At 44.2% G+C, this 13821-nt stretch overlaps 1 long non-coding RNA gene across 1 annotated transcript; it reads right to left on the bottom strand.

Moving 5' to 3' along the window:
• Positions 1–374: 374 nt before the first annotated feature.
• On the bottom strand, positions 375–11853 carry LOC121087825. Its single transcript, XR_005827754.1, has 3 exons — positions 10217–11853; positions 5061–5549; positions 375–1230 (listed from the first exon to the last, which is right to left on the bottom strand). It is a non-coding gene; the product is annotated as an uncharacterized LOC121087825 (long non-coding RNA).
• Between the last annotated feature and the right edge of the window lie 1968 nt (positions 11854–13821).

The raw sequence follows: 13821 nt of genomic DNA, 5'->3' as shown, positions 1-13821 counted from the left end.
AAAGTTTTCATAAAAACTTTGTGTCTTCTGCCAAAATTTACAATTCCTCATTGAAAATCAAAATTCAGCTGAAATACAGTTTTGCGTGTTTTTCTGAATAAGATGATGTTGCATTTGGAAACATGATGCCTGGTAGCTGTACATTTATGGCCACAAATTCCATTTTTGTGTTCTGAGTCGGGTTAGATCACCAGACTAAACCTTATGTTTAGACTCGTCCAAGAGAGAAGCTGGGAATGCTGGAAGCTTAAAAAACCTGCCCCAGATAAAAACAAGAATGATGTTTCAAGGTTGTCTGTCTTTTTGTTAGAAATTAAATGAGTCACAAGTATGTAAACAGTAATTAAATGAAGAACAGAGCAACACAAGAGATAATACACAAAGACAAGTAATTGTGTCTTCCAGTACTTCACATTATAAACTCAACACAAGGCTAACTCAGCCTTTACAACAGAGTCACTAGCCTAGCTAGACTTCTAAATTTCAAAAGGCAAGCTTCAAAGAAGATTTGGGTGCACCTCTGGATGGGAACCTCAGCGTAAACAAGCAGTTGTTTCTCCAATGCTTGGAGCAAAGGCAACACAAAGGGGCCTGTTACAGCAATGTTGCATCTAGGCACTAAAACATGCTCTAACAGGCCCCTTCGTGTTGCCTTCGCTCCAAGCAAAATACAAGTCAGTATATTACAGGGGGGGAAATGCCAGCTATATTCCAATGGGAGGGAAGAACACTAACAGCAAGTGATACTATAAATAAATCGGGTGTAAACTGTGTGGTTGTAGACTTCAGGAGAGGAAAATAACACACATGAGGAATTCAGTTTTTCTGCTGCTGTAAGGAGACAACTCCTAGGTTTTTAGGACATTTCACTAGTTTCAGCTGTTAAACCCTAGCTTGGAGTGGCTGACAAAGATTACAAAGGACTGACAATGATGATTAGAAAGAAGAAGTCAGAAGAAATGAGGGCTGAACTCTTATTGAAGAAATTGTAAAAAGCTAACAAAAAAACCCTCAGAACAAAACAATCAATGGCAGACCTGTGACAAAAACAATTATATCCTCAGGATTTCTCCTTCACCAGCAAATACCTCCAAGCAGGCAATGGTCTCCAACTTCTTTACAGTGCTAGTAAATTATCTCAGCCCCACAAGCCGCAGGCGTCCTGGGCAGCTGGTGCAAGGGCTGCTCTGGCTTTAGCAGCTGGACTCTAGAACGGACCTTTGTTGCCTCCTGAAAAAAAAAAAAAAAAGGAATTGTTTTTTTAATGGCAATACAACAGCTTTGCCTTCACATCACACATTCTTGTGCTCAGCTCAACCATAACCTGACTATGTCTCATTTGTCCAAGGAGTATTTAAAGAGACGTTTCAAAATGCCAACAGAATTTAATAAATTCTAATATCACAGTAGTGAAAGGATGCTCTTGAAAGGCATTTCAATGGTGTTGAAAAGAGGCTGAATGAGGGGCAAACCCCAGTCAGTGAGGAAATACTGGGAAAATACAATCTCCATTATGTATTTAATATCAGATGTTGATAATGTACTGTATGAAACAGTCCTGCGTGAGAAAAGAAATGAGAGCCTTCACTCTCTTACAGTGCCAAGCTGTCCACTGACATAGTAGAATAAAAGTAAGAAAAAGATACAAACATGGAGAAAAAGCATTCAGGCAGCTTTCCTGTCGATGCTGTACAGTCTTTCCAAAAATCTGAGCAAGTGGCCTGAATGAAATTAATAATCAGCTTTGATTAGAGGACCTTGCTGTATTAGCTATTTATTTAGTTATTTATGTACCCGCACACACCCACGGGCAGCAATGAGGTAATGGTCAATGTCTTTATTTCTAATGATGTGGCATATTTTTCCCAGGTTATGAAAGGCAGGTTAATATTTTATCTTACATCAATAAGTCTCTCTGTACTAAATACATAAAGGTTATTGAAAACATACTCTGGCATGGCCCTGAACTTACTGTAATAGTTTGTAGGAGGAAGAGTTCACTAGGTGTCTGAAGAATTTCACTGCAACTACGTGAATATACTGATCTCGATCCCCGTTACACATATTGTTGCACGTGATGTTACGGGCCGGTATTTGAAATACATGACTTACGAATTTAATATCATCTCTTATAGACTCTGTTTCACCAGCATAGTCACTGGATGACATTGATTTCTTTTCTTTCGCCCTGCTTATCTCAAGCTCTTCCATTTTGCTTGTCTTACTGATTTTTCATGTTCACTTCACACGCTATCTCACCGGAAGCTGGTAATGAATCAATGTGGCCTCCTAAATATATGTTCTGTTACAACCCTTCGGAAAGAGCCACTTGCAGCTATCTATATCAAAATGCACTCAGTAGCTATTGCACACGTCTAAACAAGAGAAGACATAGTTGTCTCAACCTGACTCACAGAAGGCCTGTACAGTCTTTCTGGGTGCATGTATTTTTAAACACCTGCCATGATAATATGAATTTGAAAGGAAAACACCGGAACAAGCTAGACTGAAGTTCTTAATTTCAATTAGTTAAATTTTTAGTGGCTCACCTCACAACCTTCTGCCGGGAAGCTGTGTGCCTTCCTCTCAACCCCTTCTTGTCCTATATCCAATATTACTGGAAGGCCTTCAGGGCAGGGACTAGCTCTTATTCTCTGCTTACGGTGCCATAACACACCGTTGTTCTCAGAAAGAGACCCGTTGGCACAAAAGGGACACCTGAAGCGTAGATAACAGTAATACTAATTACGCAAAATAATGCCAGGACAGCTATGATGACAAATTGTTGCTATTTTTACTCCCTGCTGGTCTTACATCTTTAGGTAACATTAAAATGTAATGGTTAGTTCATTCCCATAGAAGTACTCTATTTATTCTAGCTGGCCTGCTGCAGTACATAAAGATCCTGATACAGCTTTCTGCTATACAGAGACAGGTCTAGCTGAGAAAGGAACACTTGTACTCCAAACTGCTGCTTGAAACTAGTCAAGAGTAATAACACAGGAAACTAATTTACACTTGAAGATGTTTTAAATGGGTACTTGAGGGAAACACAGTAACATCACAAACACCCTAAATTAACCAGCACCTCACTGAGAGAAAACAGGATGTTAAATTCAGGGATTTCTCCTAAGAGATTTCACGTGAGTTAAAAATCTGCTCAGCTGAACAAAAGTAGAAGATGCATGTGTTCATTTTGGAGCTCTCCAACACAAAAAAGCCAACACTGAATTTTTAACATCCGTCTATGCAATGCAGTGATGACTGACAATATTTGTGTGCCTTATTTATTTGCAGGCTCACACAAACCTCATCCTATCCCGCACTAAAATGGGGTTCGAACAGAGACTTGTCACAGAGGCCACCAGGGCCCTACAGTAAAGGTCAGTGGAGCCTGCATGTCCCTGGCTTGCATCAACCACCTGTGCTTCCCAAGTGACACTGCGCTGGCTGTGTCACAGCTGGTTCCAGTCACCCACTACAGGACTTCCCGGCAGGATTCAAAGTGGGTTTCCATGACTGCATTGTCTGAGCAGCCTCCTGTGAAAATCCAGGCTCAGCGTATTTGGAAAGACTTCATGGCTTGATTTGCAATGGATGAGAGCTTTCTCATTCCCATCTAACTCACTAAAGTCCAGACAGCTAAAGACTTTTCTCAACCCTGAACAAATCATGAATGCGTTGGTAACAAACTTGAAGGGCTTGCTTTGCTAGAAAACAGCATCTTGGTGTTCCACTTGTTTCTGCTTGTGCTCTTTACCAGCAAATGCTGTCCTAAACATGGACAGACAAATCAAAATTCATGCTGAAGTATACAGAAAACAAATCGCCAGAGCTGAGTGAACACCAAAACCAGTGTGCAAACCCTCTGGGAAAAAGGAACTGTGTAACTCTTCTGCCAGGGGGTGGTTTTGGCAGTGAAAAGGGTTCAGTCGTATGAGGTGTCTCTAAACTTCCCAATCCCGACAACAAACCTTAAATTAGGCTGCCTTTTGCCATCAGGCATGTGGGAGACTAGATTACATTGTCTGGGCTGAGCAACACCTCCCCATTCACAACCATCATTTGGAAGCCCTTGCCCAACTGGGTCTTTTACATGGGCTCTGCTGCACTCCTGGGCAAGGAATTTAAATTCATTCATTCAAGCAGAAGGACTAAAACACTTATTTCAAAGCAACAACAAGTAAACAAAAGAATCAAAATCTCCTACACTCATTTACTTTTACAAGCTGTTTCGACTTTAAAACCAAACCAAAAACCCCAAGAGGCACCACAAGGCTTACCAGCATTGCAATTAAACTGTGAGATGACATTTGGGTTTGTTAGCTCTGCTGTGGCTAAATGAACAAACGGCTTATATGATATTAAAAGATTATTTTCTTATCTTCTCAGAAGCCTTTCCCCATTTACAAGGCAGAGCATGTGATGCATTTGCCCTCCTCTTCTTTGTTGCTGTTTTTCAAAGTCTCAGTAAAGCTTCAACCAGCGGGCCCTATGTGATGTCTCAGGACCAGCTGTCATCATGCTTCACAGCTATGAGAGTAATTCAGTTAGCATCTCTTTTATACAGTGCTTGCTACAGGGAGATTTCAAAGCCCCCGCAACTCCAGAGGTGCCTACACCAGGAACACTGCCGTGTGAAGTCTGAGGACATTTCATGAGCTACACCTTGCTTCTGCAGCAAATTGCCAGTGGTAGTCAGCAACTGCTTTACAATATCCTCGCAGTTCTACCAGATCTATTTATGAGAGGCCTAGTTAAAATGAATGTGGTTGAGCCAATTAGACTGTAAAGGTCTTTTAGGTAATTGCTTTGGTGTGCTTAAAATTTCCAGTTGTACAGGGTGCTTCACAGTGACCTCTGAGCTCTGGCAGGTCTGGGAGATCCTCCCTAAAGAGGTCCCCCTGCCGCGTCCTGGCTTAATCCCATTTCTACCTATATGGGCTCCTGAAAAGCACAGGTTTTACTGCCATCTAATGTCAACCCAGACTGCATAATCTCCTGCTGCTATAGTATTAGACTAATGCCATTAGATCGTTGATTCTCCTGAACCTACTTACCTGCAGCAGGACGCAGGGGTCATCACAAGTTGACTCCCCCGTTGCAGGAACTTCCCAGCTAAATCCTGCTCAGCGCTTCGCAGCGTCACCCTGCAGCCTGTGAGTCCTGTGAGTCATTTTTAGTACTATCTGGAACCAGCAGCTGGCATCCGTCATGGTACTGAGAAGCATCCAGGAGAGGGGCTGGGAGAGGCTCGGTTCTCAGGTGGGTGGCTGTTGCGGGGAGTCCAGCTGGTGGTAGCACGTCACTCGCCCTGCTGCCCTGTCCCAGCCCGTGGTGGAGGTCTCGTGCCTGAAGATCCCATGGGAGAAGGCTGAGGAGTACCACCATGGCCGTGTGGCACCCACCCCTTGCTGACCTGGGCTGTCCAGTGGGCTGCGGGTTGCTCCACAGGGTGACTCCAGCGAGAGAGCCCGGCCTCCTCTCACCAGCCAGATTTGGAGGAGCAGAAGAAAATGTCACCCGGTACAGCCACGAAAGACAGCGTACTGCAAAAAAAGGAGAAATGGGCTCAGGTGCCGCGCACACCCTGGCAAAAGGCAGGAAGGCACATGCCTGTTTCTCGCACATGCTGAATTTGAACTGCCTGGATGGGACTGCAGAGGCACAGCAGTGTCCTTTAACTAGAGACTCCAAGTGCTTATTTCAGCATCGCTTCCTACCATAACAGATTTACACAGCACTTAATCTCATTCTAATTGGCCAGAACTGCTGATTGTGTTACAATTAAATTGCAGTCTAATTTTACTTAGCTATAACTGATAGGACACACAGCTATAGAAATTAAACCACATTGAAAGGAATCTGCACTGAACACTGGTGTGAATATTAGGCTGGAATTAAGCTGAAGAAATGTGGCAACAGGCTACCATCACGGCCACCACTATTCAAAGAAATTAATATTTAGGGACCAAGGGAATCTAAAATAGTTTTCCAATGTGTTTTTTCTACATCCAGCACTCTAAAATAGAATTCAGATTTCCGTTAAAAGGACAAAAGCTGAGACTGTCAGATGACGGTCATTGCAGGTTCAGCTTTTTCAGAGGTGTTGACTGGATACTTACTGTTGGGTATACTGGTGGGCTGAAGCCCGTGCTTCTAATGCCTGTTTTTCTACTGTCCTATTTCTTCCCTCTTGCCAGACCAACTATTTTATTTAGTGCCTTGTAGAAAAGTCAGCTCATCCTACAGATAAAAGATCAAAGATGTTCATTGTGCAAGCCCTAGAACTAGGTCATTCAGCTCCCCTTCCCGATTTTATCTTCTCTCTTTTGTATTAACGAACCTGCAATGGAGGTGGCTTTTTACATGCCTTGGGCATTGAAATGAAAGCTGCCAGCACTTCAGCCCCTGCAAAAACATGAGAAAGCCCTCTGTAATGCTGGAGAGCAGATACCTGGAGGTCCCAGCTGCCATGCCATGCTCTCTGTAGACCATAAGCTTTACTAAAGCAATTGTACATACACATTTCCAAAAGCTTTTTTTCTTTTTTTTCTGGGGGGGAGGGGGGAGGGGAGAGGAGACAACGACAACAGGCAGTGCTGAAAAATTTATCAGCCTCTCTCTATACATAACAGGGACCACAGACTGCACCAGCAGTGTTAACATCAGGGAATACTCCCTCCCAACAGGCCAGTAAACCCAAACCTATGTAAGGGTATATACTTTTATACATACCAGTGTTTGATACTGCTTTCCTTTTGGCACTGCAGTGGTGACAGGGCACCCACAGATTTTACCAGGAAATAACCCCATAATGGCAACTTCATCAGCTTCAGCCACTGCCGGGTTTACCTGGCAGCAAAATGTACACCTCTGGTCTCCTCCAGGATTTCATTTTTAAGGGCAGGATAGCTCACAGGCATTTGTTTTTCCATTGATAAAACATACTATTTTCAACAATGGAGTTAAAATCCCAGGTATGCAGTGGCTCATGTGGCTAGGCCTTCTCAAGAGAGCTAAACCATACAGTGAGGCTTTGTTGCTCAGGCAGAAAAACCACCTAGAAGAAACGTGCTTTGGTCACTAGCCTGCCAGACCTAGGTGACATTCCTCTGAAAGCCAGGCCACGGCAGGACTTTCAGCCCGAGAGCTGCAGAGCCATACCATAAGATATTTTCTGGTTTCACTAACCACATGAGGTTAATGTGCAGAGAGCTATTAATCCTCCTACAAACAGATCATTTTTCAGTTCATTAAACATTATTGCTAAAGCACCAGTAGCTCTTCCTCAATTACTCACCTCTGAGAAAAGTGGCTCACAACTAAGTAAAAGGAGAAATAGATATTAAACTGTTTATTCCCGTGAAATCTCATGCCATGCAGGATAATTTCTGTCATTTCATTAGGGCAGGTGGACAGAGAGACTGGGTTTGTCTGCACTTAATTATTTTGTTAACGCTGAAGAGATATGTATTTATTCGGCCAAGCAAGCATTCATTTTATGCTTCCAGAATTTGTACGATGGGCAGAGCTGACCAACCTTTTCCCTCCAATCCCTTCCGTCACACTGCTTGACTCTGTCCCTCCAGCAATATAGAAAGCCAGCCCTGTGCCTTTTCACCCGGCTCCATGGTTCCTTAGCAGAGGGCTCCTACAGACATGTGGGGCCATCCCTTTGCTGAGTGTACATCTGGATTCCAGACCCTGGCACAGCACCGGGCACTAGCAGGAGGTCACTGCTTTTGCTGCTGGAGACAGGCTGGGGGGACAGAATCAAGGTTTGAAGGAGGCAGCAAGGAAGAATGTGACCAGGAGAATACTGTATTTAAGCAGATCCTTTCTAAGCTTGCCCCTAAAGGAAGGAGAAAAAATACCCAGTAAGTGTGTGGTAGGAGGACAGGACACTGGGAGCAGACTGGGGAGGATGCCTGGTGCTGGGTGAGAAGGGAATCTTAGAAATCTTAAAAAATGCAAAACTACCTTTGAAATCATTGTAGGCCGCGCCAATATGGGTTATTAAAAGCATCCAGTTTTACTTGTAAATGGAATTTGCTCAAAAAATCTGATAAATTTATGACTTTCAGATCCAGCCCATGGATACAACCCCCAGCAGAACTCCATTTCATGCCTCCAGAACAGCTGTCAGCATCGTGAAACCTCAGTTTTTCATCCAAACCAACAACCAGCAGACCTAACTGCTTTACTTACAAAAGAACTGATCAAGGTATTAATTTCCATCCAGGTCTTAATCACCCACTCTTATTTAAAAGCAGTGTCATGGTCCTCAGAATAATCCTATTATGCAATACAAATTGGTCCAGTTCTTCAGCTGGGAGCAAAATGATTTAGTGCTACTTTTTCCCCAGCTGTCAAAGTTGTTGTGCGACTGCCAATTTGGGGAAAGAAGTAACATTTAGATTTGTGTTCCCAACCCTGGACTCAATTTTGAAACCTTTACCCTGTACTCTGCATTCAAAAGCAGTGACGTATAGATGGCAACTTCCTGAATTCAATGGATAGACTCCAAAAAAACAATTGATCCCAGATTCTATGCTTTCCAGTATTATAGCTTGTCCTAAAGGACAGACTCCTTTTCAGAGTACCTGTTCAGCAGGTCTGTTGGTCTCAAAGTCAGCCACAGACTGGGGCTCCATCATGCAACAGTAAACTCTTGACCTCAGGAGAGCTGCAGAGCCCAAATTGCAGCTGGTCTGTTCGGTGGGAATTTCTGTTAACCAAGTTGAAAAGAGTGAGATCTTCCCAGATCATCAACAGGTAGGAGATCCACACTTAAAGTGAGGACCAAGCTTGCTCGTTACAGGAAGCGTTAATGTATCTACCTGTCTTCAGCAATGAGCGAGAGAGCTCACACAAAATGTTCAGACTGCTAAATTAGCTGAAATTGAGCCCACTGAACATGTGAAATGGGAGTACTTCCATTAAACTGGCCCAAGCTAACCTAAATAAATGTAATTCCGAATGGTTTTCTTACGGATATCTAGACTTACGGGCTCGGTCCCTAAGTCTCATGAGATGTCTGCTTGCAGGAGTGTGCAATGCTTGAGTTATATTTATGGTTTTAATCTAGACCAGGAATGACATTGGTAAGGATTACACCCTAATCAATCTGACCTACAAACTATTTATCTTGGGATTCTGTATCTCATGATCAATAAATTCCAGAATTAAGTGACATGTCTGCATGCCCTTGCTTCCTAGGGAACCTTTATGCTTCCCAAACAAACAAGCCAGTGCCACTCGTTTGATTTCATGAAAGGGAAGGCAAGGAGAGGCTTAGGAGAGCTTTGGGTCAAATAGACAAGTGTATTTAGGTGCCTACAACCCCCCAGCAATCAATAGGCACTCGGGCACCTAAGAGACTCACTGGTGCCTGTCCTTAGGTAGTATTGGCAGTTTCCAAAAGGTAGTCTAGCAGCAGCTGGCTGGCCATATGGGCTGCATCCATTTCTGGGTGTGCTCAGCCGCCAGTGAGGTCAGTGGGAGTAGGCTGACTCCTGAATCAGAGTTTTGCCTGCGCTCACTTTGCCACCTCCTAATTCACATTTGGAGGCAGCCAGGGACCATTCAAGGCCAATGCCATGAAGCATTCTGAAATTCTGTTCCTAAACCCACATCCGATGCCTACTTGCAAGCTATTTGGACAGGCGCAGGCACTATCCTGTGATGTTGCACAGTGTCTGGTACCACGCGCTCCTGCTCTGGGAGGCAACTCCTAGTATTGTAACTAGCGTGTTCACCCTCAGTAAAATTGACCCAGTTTTATTTCAGTGGCACTGTATCATTAACAGATCTGTCACAAACCCATAGCTTCAGTTTCCTGGCGTTATCAATAGGCTACCTTTTTTCTCTCTGAGGTAGTGCAACCACACACTAAGTCTTTCTGGGGAACAGCTGTATCTAAAGCTTTTGCTTCATGTTTTTTCTGACACGACATTAACCCTTTAGGTTAACCTTTAGGTAAACCCTTTAGGCTTCCTCCAGGCTCTGCACAAGCAAGAGTAGCCTCAGCAGTGGATCACTTTGCAGCACTTAGATACATTTACATGACCTGAGTTAGCCTGCCATGCCTATACAGGAAGGTATGTGGACAATCAAAGATCACATAAGACCATCTGACTCTTCAATCTCTATTAAGCATGAGACACTTCAAATAATGTATATGAATGTTAAATCTTACCATAAAGCCACTCACCTGAAGTTACTGCTGTTTCTCAAGACCACCTTGAATGCAGCCAGGATCAGTGCTGGAGTTACCGGTGTGAGCTCAGTGCCAGTTTTCTGCTGTTGGTTGCTTTTCTTGCCTTTTTCTCTTTTCAAGTTGCCATTTTTAGCACCTTGTGCCAAATAAATCAGTGCTCCAGCCCCAGGAACAATTAGCTGCTGCCTGCTGGCCATGTCGAGGCAGCTCTCATTGTTCAGCAGAACTAAGTGTCCATAGCATCTCAGCGTGCAGTAGGCTACGCCTGCCACATCAGACTGATGCTACCCAGAATGACCTGAACCACGGTATGAGCTCAGCAGCCCCAACAGGAAGAGGCAGTAAAACATCCCAGCCAGAAGAGTAAGTTCCCTTTCTTCAGGGCTAACATCTTTCTTCAGGGCTATCATTTCCACCAGCAGCCAAAACTTTGTACACAGTTAACCTTAATGGAATTAATACACTCACAATACCAGGGGAAAAAAAAAATGCCTTCAGTACCTTTCTTACATTGCGGGAAATGCTGTTGATTTATTTATTTGAAATAAATCTTCTTTTTTTATTTATTAGGAAAATACCTACAGGGTATCAGAAGTCCCTCCATGTACGAGTTGAGGATGTTAGGCTTTAGGCTACGTTTTGGATTAGAGCTTGTTCTGCAATACAGCTGGATGGATGGCACCAGGGAGGCAGTCGGACACAAGCTGTTACGCCTGCTGGCTGTGGTTTGAGATCTTGCCAACGGTGAGATCAGCCAGGGCCTTCGGCAGGAAAGAGCCCTTACGGCTGTAAGGTAGGACATGATTCTCATGGAGCGCACTCTCAGGTCTATGGGCGCTGAACCAACCTGGCAGGTGCTGGCAAAGGGCTAATTAATTTTCTCCCCTCGCTGAGGCTGGCTTACACTTCTGTATACCAGCTTCAGCAAGGAGACGCAACACAACTGTGCCTCCTCAGGATCTCGCTTGAAGTGCCTCGGCCCAAAGCAGGTGCCAAGTCAGAGAAGGTGATCAGGAAAAGAGGTGCAATGAACTTCACATTGAGCTGGTTTGAGATGGTTGGCAGCACCAGCCATGGCTGCTCACCCAAGTGAGGAACAGGCAGTGAACAACCTAGTCCCTTCCTGCATGTCATGGACCCCACAATACAGGCAGGGTCTCTGTACCAGCCCAGAGGGGCTAACCTCTCCTCACGGTCCCAAACCTGGTCTCCCACTGTTGTTATTTTAGCTGTATCTGGTTTTGTTAAACAGTGAGGCTGGTTGAAAGAAGCTACAAAACCACGGTGCACCACACCACCAGCCCTAAAAGCATCAAACACTGACACCAACTGTGTCTGCTGAGAGAGTCCACAAACACCAAAACTCCCAAGTGGAGAGGTCAGCATCCCTGCTTTGACCAGAAACACATACATACATTATTTTAGGAAAGTATGTTTTAAATTACCGACAGATTTCTCTGGAGCCATGTCTTGGCACCACACAACACTGACTGCAAACACATGCCCGCGACCTAGGGTCTCACTTGATGCACATCATCTATCCATTGGATATAACCGGCTCCAGAGTTTCAGAAACTGATCTCACGCACACTGTGTACTTTCTAATCATGTAATCTTGTCAGTCATTGTACTGCAGCTCTTGCGGGGGGGCTGGGGGGGGGGGGGGGGGGAAGAAAAAAGGGAAGGTTAACATACAAAAGGAAGGTTTCTGTTTTACAAAGCTCCCTTTATTCACCTGAATCCTGCTAAGGTCAAGAGAGAGTCTGCTACTGACTCATAACAGCATTTGGATTGAGTGCTGAATTAGAAATCACGCTTTGTACAGTTTCAGTTCAGGAAAGAACTAGCTTCCGAAAAGATCACATGGTGCCAACTTTTGTCTTTTCTTAGCTAAAGTCCTAGGAGTACTTTCCAACACTTACTCACCAAATGAGAGCATTTTTCACTTCTATAACAGTTTTAATAGAAGTGTGGTGTTTAAAGAGCCCATTTCTAATGGGCTGCTTCCAACTCTTACAGCCTTGGGAGAGGAACAGGTCCCCAGGCACCATCCATAGCCAGATCCACCCAAATACCCTTATGAGCCCAACCACCCTGGGGTGGCACTGCAGAGGACTGTCATCTGTACAAACTTTTGATCCCTAAAGGTGCCTGCTCTGACTTTTGCAGTGTTTCTGAATGGCTTTTTCATTGCTGGTTCCTTACAACCCCTTCCTATAGGCAGCTGGGTCTGGTGTGCAGTCACTCCCATTGCCACCACACACACACACTGAGCTCCTCTCCTCCACCTTGTTCCAGCAGACCCACCACGTCTCCTCTGAGCCTGCAGAGAACTAAGTGGACAAGAAGTGACTCCTTAACCCCCAAAAGTAAATAATTTCCTGCCGAGTCACCTCTCAGAACTGGCTTGCTGTCACAGGAGTTGCAGCACTAGCTGGTGGAAACTGTGGAGGTGTACAAAGGCAGGTCTGCCTCTTTCCGTGGTATCTTGCCATGAGCTGACTTTTGCCTGTTAGAAGCCATAGCTGTCATCTCCTGCGTCTCCCAGTAATTTTCTTTCTTCTCTCTGAAGTGATGCTCTGGGACTCTTTTTCCTCACACCTCTTGCACCAGGGCTCAGTGGTAAGCGTGAACGGAGCTGTGAGTTGTCGACGTGTGGCTGGCTGTAGGGAAAGGGTACATCTAAGGACAGATTTTAGATCCTCTCCCTCTTAGGCAGAGCCAATTTGGGGTACAGTTTCACAAGGGTTGTGCTTGCAGCCACCCAGGAATGTTACCAAATTTTTCCCTCTGAATTTCCCCCATCTAAGCTTTACAGTCATTTTTCCTGGCTCAGTGGCACTATTTTCAGCATGTGTTGTCTTCCAGTGACATCTAGGGATACCGACTGGAAACAGCAAGCTGGCCATTAAGATAAGCATTGTTTAAAACCTATTTCAAGCTGAAAACCCCCATTCATTTGATAGAGACCAATTAGATAATTGCTTTAAAAAAAAAAGGTCAGGAGACCCCTATCTCTCCCCAGAAACATAAAAAACCCCCCAATTTGTCATGGCAGAATTTGTATTTTTAAAAATCTTTTGTTGTAATCTCCTGATAACTGTTTGTAAAACTTCAATTGCACAACGGACACAAACCTGTAGATCTTAAATAAGCCAATGGCTGAAGAAACAATTGCAATTAAGATCAGGGGAAAAGCATCCTGCCATGTTTTGCAGGATTGACGCATCATACTCCCCAAGGCCCACTCCTCATCTCATGCTTCATTAGCATTAATTTCATAAAGTGGCAACACAAGACATGGCACCGACTGGCATAACATTTCACTCTGGTACAAAGAATGCAAGATAATAGCATTTCATTACTAGAAAGCACATGAAAATGGAAAAAGTCAAAAGGAAGACAGAAACACTTTGAGGTCAAAAAAGCAAGTTGCTTCCTGTAGCTGGATCTACTATTTACTCGTTACATTTATGGCAGTCCTCCAGTCACAAATCAGAGAGTCACCATATTTGGTGTTTCACCTACACAGGACAATGATATAGGTCATATAGGCCAGGTCCCATAGCTCTTACCTGCAGGGTGAGGCACAACCGACG

The sequence above is a fragment of the Falco naumanni genome, chromosome 4 (assembly GCF_017639655.2).
Source record: "Falco naumanni isolate bFalNau1 chromosome 4, bFalNau1.pat, whole genome shotgun sequence".
Taxonomy (NCBI): domain Eukaryota; kingdom Metazoa; phylum Chordata; class Aves; order Falconiformes; family Falconidae; genus Falco; species Falco naumanni.
The sequence above is the reverse complement of the archived record's forward strand: the minus strand, read 5'-3'. Positions and strand labels throughout refer to the sequence as shown.